The sequence below is a fragment of the Rattus norvegicus genome, chromosome 1, assembly GCF_021556685.1.
Source record: "Rattus norvegicus strain SHRSP/BbbUtx chromosome 1, alternate assembly SHRSP_T2T, whole genome shotgun sequence".
NCBI lineage: Eukaryota > Metazoa > Chordata > Mammalia > Rodentia > Muridae > Rattus > Rattus norvegicus.
Genome location: NC_141534.1, coordinates 231,055,332 through 231,064,808, shown reverse-complemented (window position 1 = coordinate 231,064,808; position 9,477 = coordinate 231,055,332).

The following is a 9,477-nucleotide window of genomic DNA, read 5'->3' as shown; positions in this document are numbered from 1 at the left end:
TATTTTTTCCTCCTAGTTCACAAGCTTTATTTTCAGCCTAGAACTGGGACTTCAGTCTTGGTCTCAAATATGTTACCACCAGGTGGCACTAAAACTTCTCGTAAAGAGTACAGGGAGCTAAAGTTACAGAATGCAAATTGTAACCTGGCCATCTCAGAATATTGCCTGAAGAAATTGTGTGAGGCTTGGTTTTGTTCAGAATTGTCCCCTGTCCAGACAGAAAATAGCAAAAAAGTACCCTAAAGCTGTTTTCTTTTAATTGCCTTTGTTTTATATATTTCTATTTTATGACATGGGTTGTAAACAGCAGTAAGGAAGCCAACTGTTAAGATCCTCTAGGCTTGTGAGTCAAATTCTATTATTATTATTATTATTATTATTATTATTATTTTATTTTTCTTTTCTTTTACATTCCAGATTTTATTACCCTCCCGGTCCACCGACTGTTCCACATCCCATACCTCCTTTCTGCCCTCCCTATCTCCACAAGGATGTCCCTACCCTATCCACCCCACCAGACCTCTAAACTCCCTGAGGCCTCTGGTCTCTTGAGGGTTAGGTGAATCTTCTCTGACTGAACCCAGAAGCGTCAGTCTTTTGCTGTGTTTATATTTAGAACCTCATATCAGCTGGTGTATGCTGCCTGGTTGGTGATCCACTGTCTGAGAGATCGAGGGAGTCCTGGTTAATTGAGACTGCTGGTCCTCCTACAAGGTGGCCTTCCTCTTCAGCTTCCTCCAGCTTTTCTTCAATTCAACCACAGGGGTCAGCAGCTTCTGTTCATTGGTTGGATGCAAATATCTGCATTCTTAACAATAAAAGAATGGCTGGGGAAATCACCATCCCTGTCCTCAAGCTGTATTACAGAGCAGCAGTGATAAAAACTGCCTGGTATTGGTACAGAGACAGACAGGTTGATCAATGCAATAGAATTGAAGGCCCAGAAATAAAACCACGCACTTATGCACACTTGATCTTTGACAAAGAGCCAAAAATATACAATGGAAAAAGGAAAGCATCTTCAATAAATGGTGCTGGTCTAACTGGCTGTCTGTATGTAGAAAAATGAAAATAGACCAATATTTGTCACCTTGCATAAAGCTCAAGTCCAAGTGGATCAAGGACCTCAACATAAAACCAGTAACACTCAATCTAATAGAAGAGAAAGTAAGAAAGAGCTCATTGGCACAGGGGGAAATTTCCAAAACAAAAATCCAATGATTCATACTTTAAGATAAAGAATTGATAAACGGGACCTCAGGAAGCTGGAAAGCTTCTATAAGGCAAAGGACATAGTCAATAAGACAATTGGCAACCTATAGGTTGGGAAAAAGAATCTTCATTAACCCCACACCCAATAGAGGGTTAATATCCAAAATATATTAAAAGACTCAAGAAATTAACCACCAAAAACCCAAGCAACCAAATAAAAATGTGGGGCATAGAACAAAACCGAGAATTCACAAGAGAGGAATCTCAAATGGCTGAGAAGCACCTAAAGAAATATTTGAAGGCCTTAGTGATCAAGGAAATGCAAATCAAAAAGACCCTGAGAACCCACCTTACACCAGTTAGAATGGCTAAGATCAAAACCTCAGGTGACAATACATGTTGGTGAGAATGTGGAGAAAGAGGAATACTCCTCCATTGCTGGAGGGATTGCAAACTGGTACAACCACTCTGGAAATCAATTTGGAGGTCCCTCAGAAAACTGGAAATAGATCTAACTGAAGATCCAGCAATACCACTCTTGAGAACATCCCAAAGATGCCCCACCATGCCAAATGGGCATGTGTTCCACTATGTTCATAGTGGTCTTATTTGTGAAGCCAGAAGTAGGAAGAAACCCAGATTTTGCATGACACAAGAATGGATATAGAAAATGAAATACTTCTCAGCTATTAAGAACAAGGACCTTCTGAGTTTTGCAGGCAAAATAAATGTAACTAGAAAATATCATCTAGTATATAGACCTCAAACAAGCTGAAGAGCCCAAGTGAGGATGCCTCAGTCCCACTTGGGAGGGATACGAAAGCAAGCACAAGGGGAGAGCAAGGGAAGAACCTGAGAGAAAAAAGAGGAATGGGGGTGGAGGGGAACATGATGTGGTATTGGGTGGGGGAAAGGGACTGAAGCCCCCAAGGCCAGCGGAAAGAATGGAAACAGGCAATCTTGGGAGGTAGGAGGTTGGGAGGACCCTCCAGAATGTACCAGAGACCAGAGAAGTAAGAGACTCTCAGGACTCAAAAGGAGGGTGCCTAGATGAAATTCCCTACAGAGTGGGGAGAGGGAACTTGTAGAACCAACCTCCAGCAGAAAGTGAGCAATGGTGTTGCTATCCCACAGTCAAAACTCTGACCTATAATTGTTCCTGTCTGAAAGAAGTGCAGGGATGGAAATGGAGAGGAGCCTGAGGAAAAGAAGGTCCAGCCACAGGCCCAAAGTGGGAGCTCAAGGGAAGGCCTCAAGGCCTGACACTATTACTGAGGCTATGAAGTGCTCAAATCCTCTTTTTAAAGAGAAAATGAACCTAAAGCAAGCGTGAGCCAAGTGGTTCCTAAGGATGTGCTGAGGTCTCCATCTGAGGGCTGCCTCAGAGTTTCTGCCTATATTTCCTCTGACTCAATTGAACCTCTATGAATACACACCATTGCCTCGTACTTACATTCTGTTTAATGAGTGTCACTGACTGGTTCTATTATCTGGAAGGATCTTTGTTGGCTGTATCTCAGCTATAGGTTTGTTTATCTGGTGTGTCTTTAAAAACAACTGGTTCAAGCCTCCTTGAAATCTGTCGCTCTCCCTCAAGTGTTTCTAAAGAGACCCCATCACCATTTAAAGCTTCCTCTTCCATGGTCACACCATTACTAGTTTACTCTCAGTTACCTTTAAGATAGAGTTTAAAGATGCCTACTTGATAAAACAAACCTTGTTTTCAATGTAGGATACATAATTCTAATCCCTATTAGTAATTTTTTAAGTACCATAAACACGAGTTTGGAACATGGCATCCCAGTTCTGTGTATGGAAAAAGTGAACAGGTAAATGGGCATGAGACAATGAGACCAGGACTCTTGGTTTGTCACACATGTAACATAAACATGTGAGTCTATTAACTTTGGCTGAGATGAATCTTGCATAATCTTATTTCCTTTGATTTTCGTAATATTTTAATTGGTCTGTATTCATTGTGCAGGACACTGAGTAACACAAGGAGATTCCCATACAAGTACATGATATTCACTGGGTATGATCCCCGATAAGTCCATGCACTCCTTTTTCTCCTTCCTCTACTCTCCAGTTCATCCTATTTGTTCCTCTAGACAATTTCAACTTTGTCTTCATGTCCTGTGTACATACTTGATTTTATGTGTCTATACAAAACCAAAGCTCTACGAATAAGAGAATATGTGATATTTAACAATGCGGCATTGTTCTTCTTTATAGATGAGAATTCCATTGTAAATACAAATCACATTTTCTTTGTTCATTCTCTATTTATGTACACCCAGGTCACCTCCACATTGAAATCCAATGTAGACATTTTTAGATGACCTTCTCGTGACTCCTGCTAGAACCTTATCATATTTACCATAATATTTATTGGACATTGTCTAGAGGACCAAACAGGACTAACTGGAGAGTAGAGGAGGGAGGGAAAGGACCAATGAATATATGTACCATGTTTCTGCATAAGCTCAGTCTGTTGACCTTTTGTGCTTTCCAAATGTCTCTTCTATATATAAAGGGAAGCTGTATGCATGAAATCTCTAAAACATGGTTGCGTAAACAAGACATGTTCAATGACAACACTAATTGATATGCCAATATGGGTGGGGAAAATCCCACAGTGCCACATCCTTAGGTGAAAAGCTATAGATAATCAGGTGGAGAATCAGTCTTATCCAAATCCCTAATAAACTGTCCAGTGACAAAGTGGTTGTGATTGGATTTAAGTCACATTCCACAAAATAAAACTCATATTTAGCACTATTGGTGGGCTAAGAATCTATGACTAGATAGGTCATAGGCCAAAGGGAAGGACCTATTCCTGCTCTGCTAAGTGGACATGGTATAAAAACAACTTCTCTTAACCTATCATTAGCCCCATAAATGAATGAGTTTCTCAGCCCTCATCAGCTTACATTTTCAAGAGACAGAGAACAAGAGACTACAGAATGCTTGTCTCTAAACAGAACATCTCTATCATGGACTCTCCTCCCTGGGTTGAGCGATGGGGGAGATGGAGACATAAAGAGTATGAGAGCCAGAGGAAGTAACTGAGTACAAGGAAATAATATCTTTTGGACACACGAGGGCAGTTCTACATACAAACATACAGTGTTGAGGCAACATATTCATGGCCTGTGTAAGCCCAAGCCAGACCAAGTCTCACTGTGGAGAGGTGATGTAGATACAAATTCCTATCCACCTCTGAGAGTTATTGGCCACTGATTGCTGATGGAAAGGAAGAGTTTCTATAAGAACATTCAGTGAACTACACTCCAGTGGAAAGCCACACAAACAAGAATGTTTGAGCAGCAAACTGGATGAGAGAGAGAGAGAGAGAGAGAGAGAGAGAGAGAGAGAGAGAGAGAGAGAACACAAAGTTGATTGGGGTTCAAGGGGGTGGCATTAAGAGGAGTTAGGGGAAGGAGTGAATACTATCAATATATATTGTGCTGATTTTCTGAAAGGATTAACAAGATTTAAAAATCCTGTGCGTGGACATGGTATGCGTTCAATACTCCTTTTGTTGTGGTGACAAAAATAATGGCCATGAGATCATGGATGATATCACTAATAATATGTGCTTGTTCTAATCAGTTTTATAAACAGAATATCCTAGATTAGATTACTTAATTGTAGTTTGAATGTGAATGTTTTCCATAGGTTCACGTGGAGCATGGTGTTTATGTTACCTCTAGTGAGGTAAGGAGACCTCTCAGTCTCCTTAAAAGAACACCGAGAAGAATGGGATTTTGTTTTAATTCCAGGTGTGGAATTATTGGGCTGCTTCAAATTGCCCACAGCAGCTGACTATGATTTGCTCTGTGCTGTAGCAGGGAAGTGATTTTGCCAGGTGCAGATAGTTTCTGAGACTGTGGGACCTTTGGAATTCTGGGGACTTTCCAGAGGATGTATGAATTGCCAGGCCCCTGAGAGGCAGTGAGGGTTAGAGAAGTCCAAAATTAATGCCATCCACTTTCCACTCTATCCCTTTTTTCTCTCGTATCTAGTGTTGGGGAGTTGAAAATGTGGGAAAAGGTGGAGAAGGGGTAGAAGAAAAAACCCACAAACTAGTAAAAGTCTGTTTGCAGTTATCTGCATGTTTCTATTCTCCTATGTTCCTGCTATGTTACCCTCACTGCAAGAACTATGTCTTTTCTACTCCAATAGAATGTTCTTCTCATACTGTAAGCCAAGAGAAACCTTTTCTTCTTGAAGTTGCTTTTGTATTTCATTATACCAATATGCAAAGCTACTAGAAATAACAGACAACAGCTCACAATGCTGGAGGCTAGAAGCCCAAGACTGAGGACACACATTTGGGGAGGTCCTTCTTGCTGTATCATAAGTTGAAACATGCACACAGAGACAGAGGAATGAACACAGAGAATTAACTCATTTTTAAAAGAGATGCTACTTTTGTGCTAACCAATTTCCATAATAAAATGTATGAATGGTAGTTTAATTTGTCATTTAAAAGCCATTCCTCTCCACATAGCTGCACTGGACATTACATTTTAACATATGAACTTTGGGGGACACATTCAGACCTTCATTGTTGTGATATATAATTTCAGGATTCTCAAGAGCCAGAAAAGTATGTACTTGGAAGAGAAAAAGAGCATTTGAGACACTGAAACGATTTTACTTATGGACACCATGTTTGGTTAGAATGTGCAGAGTTAATTCACAGGGCCGGCCATTCTCCTTGCAACCCAGGAGACCCAAAGTCAGTTTGAGGCATAAAAAGACAATGAGTGAGACAAAAAATGACTGTCACCCTTTCTTCTCTGCAAACGTGGGATATCATATTAAAAATAGAGCCTGCATTAGTTGCTAGCATTGAGATTTAGAGTTATCTTGACCCATGACTAATCATTTTACTCATAGGAACTTGGGGAGTATGTCAGGTGTATTGTTTAAAATAAAATAGCTGTCACTTACTTCTTAAAATTGGATCCTAAAAATTCTCAGGAAGTCAATGATACTGTTTGGTTTAAATTGACTGAGCTTTGGTTAGGAAGTCAGCAGGATGCTTGCCGGATGGGAAGTGACTTCAAGCAAGGATGTCAGATCAAATTAGTTCAGAGAGATTGGCTCCAGAATTGTTGTCTAAGCTTGGAAGACCCTAGACTCCAGAAACTTTTCATGACCATAGTAGAGTGTGAAACTGTAAAAAGATTAAGATACTGTTTCTAAGCAAATACATCTCATGCCAGATGTACTGGCTTCACTATTTGAAATGGGAATGGCCACAAAAGGGACCACTTTTCCAGCACTTCCAGTATTTATAGAAGGTTGTCCTCTCTGAATTCCTTAAAAACATTCCTTGACTATTTAGTATGCATCAGGGAGTGGGCACAAAGAGCTGCATCGACCTCAGAGGAACTAGTAAATAAAGTTTAGACTTGGGTTGAAAAGTCCAAGCAAGACTTTTATCATTCACAAGGATCCTGGGTGATCATGTCTACCAATCTCCATCTCCTTTAGACACATAATAGTCTTTGGAGAAATATAAAACAGAGAACTGTAAGGCATGGCTGAAGTCTCAGGCCAGCTAGAGTGCTAGTCTTGGATATACAGTTATCTTTATCATTGGTTAAAGGAGACACAGAGCAGTCAGCAGGTTCACCCCTTAATCCCAAAGGATAATATGTCATCTTCTCTGTGTGTGGCTTTTTACATACGCATAGATGTGGGTAGATTCTTCAGTTCCATGAGGTATTCTTTAAGTTGTGCCTTGTTTTGTAAGCTTATGCTATTTTTCCCTCAACTTCTTGTTATTTAATATTCACACAAACATTGAAAAGCTTAAGTGCCATAAATATTTTTATAATATTACAAGGTCTAAATCAAGCACATATTTAAGTTGTTCTATTCCAAATATTTAAAATGATCATAAATTTATTTTGCTTTACTCTTCTAAATATTTAATGGAAACCCACAGGCATCAGACTTGAAATTCTCTTTATTGTTTTAAACATTTTATGAGATTTCCATTGTGTCCTTGGTGAGGGTGACCTCCAGTAGCCTTTTTCTATAGGCTGACCAAGATAAAGTTTCCACTCTCATTAGGGACAGCTCAGATATGTGGGCACAAAAGTCAGCCATCCAACTAGAAGCAGTTGCTGGATTGATTCCAGTAGTAGTTGAAGGAAGGTAGGCCCATGTTCCCAATTTTAGTTCCTCTTCCAGACTACATCAGTCGAATAACAATGAAGAATTCACAGTTCTGTGGATCAGAGATGAGACTGCACCAAGCACTGAATATGCAAACAAATGGGATGTTAACAGAGCGCCTCTGAGGAGCTTGCAGGTTGTAGAAATTGAATTGCAAGGCTCAGTTCATAGCTGACACAACAGGATGTTCATGCTAAATGCACTCGCCAGAGTCCTTCTGAGACTTGGAACTATGGAAATCAATTTTTTTTTGAACAAAGAGTTGGGAGTGTTCACAGATCATTTTAATAAATTCGGTGTTTACAGAGTTTATGATTCCTGCATCTGAACAACTTGTCTTTATGCAGAAGCATGCAAGAAGTCACCCGTTTGTCTGTGGAGAGAAAGCTATTTCTTAGCAGAAGCATCTTCACTTGGTTGAGGGATGAACTTTGAAATCTGGGTACAGGAGTAACCATGATGCAGTTGCCCAAAACAAACTGTTTCCTATGCTTACAAATCGTTTGTTTCTAAAATGCCTAACGTTCATGTGCTGAATTGCTCATCTGTGCTGTGAACTATTGTCGTCTCACTTCAGGGAAAATGAATTCCTGACAGTTAGGATATTGAGCAAAAATCACTTTCGTAGGTAATCAGGATAGTTTGTGGACATTTTGAATTAATAGCCACTTTGGGTTTAGTTTTTGAAGGCAGGAAAACTTGAAGGAAATCATATCTTCAGAAGGGTTCAGAAATAAAATATATATATATATATATATATATATATATATATATATATATATATATATATATATAAACACTGGCCTATGGACCTTCCTTGATGTACTGTCCAGCACATGCCAGTGGCTTAGTGCTGTCACAGCTTCTAAGAACTTTAGATGAAACACTAGATAATCAAAGAAAAACATCTCAAGTGGTATGAAATTCTCATCTCTTCAGGGCATCTGTTGCTGATTCAGCTTGAAAGTATAGAAGTATATTTACTTATGAAGTAGAAGCATGCCTCTGTGTCTTTAATATCCTTAGTGCTACAGTGTCTGGTATCACTTTAATGAGTGATACCACTATCACACTCATTATTTGAATAAGACGCCAAATTGCCATACATGGTCCTTGTGGTTTTCTTTCTTAATAATGTCCCCCTACCCTGCACATGTATCTGTGTGTGTGTGTGTGTGTGTGTGTGTGTGTGTGAGTATGCACATGGATGTATATGTAAGCATATGTGTGCTTTTGTGCATGTATGTATATATGTATATGTGTGCATATATGTGTCTATGTATGTGTGATTGTCTCCCTCTCTCTCTCTCTCTCTCTCTCTCTCTCTCTCTGTGTATGTGTGTATGCACATGGATGTATATGTAAGCATAAGTGTGCTTTTGTGCATGTACATGTATATGTATATGTGTGCCTATATGTGTGTATGTATGTGTGAATGTCTCTCTCTTTCTCCCTTTGTGTGTGTGTTGTTGTAAAAATATAAAAATAAAAATGCAAGGATGTCTTTTATCCCGCTAGGTCCTTCACCGTGGTGCCCCAAGATATCTGCTAGATATATTGGCAGAAACACAGCCCAGCCACACACTTTCCTACACTCAAACCCTCACATAAAAGAACACACAACACAATAATCTTAGATCCAATTGGTAAGATATAATTGCCCACTTAAACATACAATGCCCGGTACTATCCATCCCTTGAGAACATTAATAACAACCTGTAAATACACAGAGCAGAATCTTTTTTTTATTATTTTTTTTATTAACTTGAGTATTTCTTATATACATTTCAAGTGTTATTCCCTTTCCCGGTTTCCGGGCAAACATCCCCCTCCCCCCTCCCCTTCTTTGTGGGTGTTCCCCTCCCAACCCTCCCCCCATTGCCGCCCTCCCCCCATAGACTAGTTCACTGGGGGTTCAGTCTTAGCAGGACCCAGGGCTTCCCCTTCCACTGGTGCTCTTACTAGGATATTCATTGCTACCTATGAGGTCAGAGTCCAGGGTCAGTCCATGTATAGTATTTAGGTAGTGGCTTAGTCCCTGGAAGCTCTTGTTGCTTGACATTGTT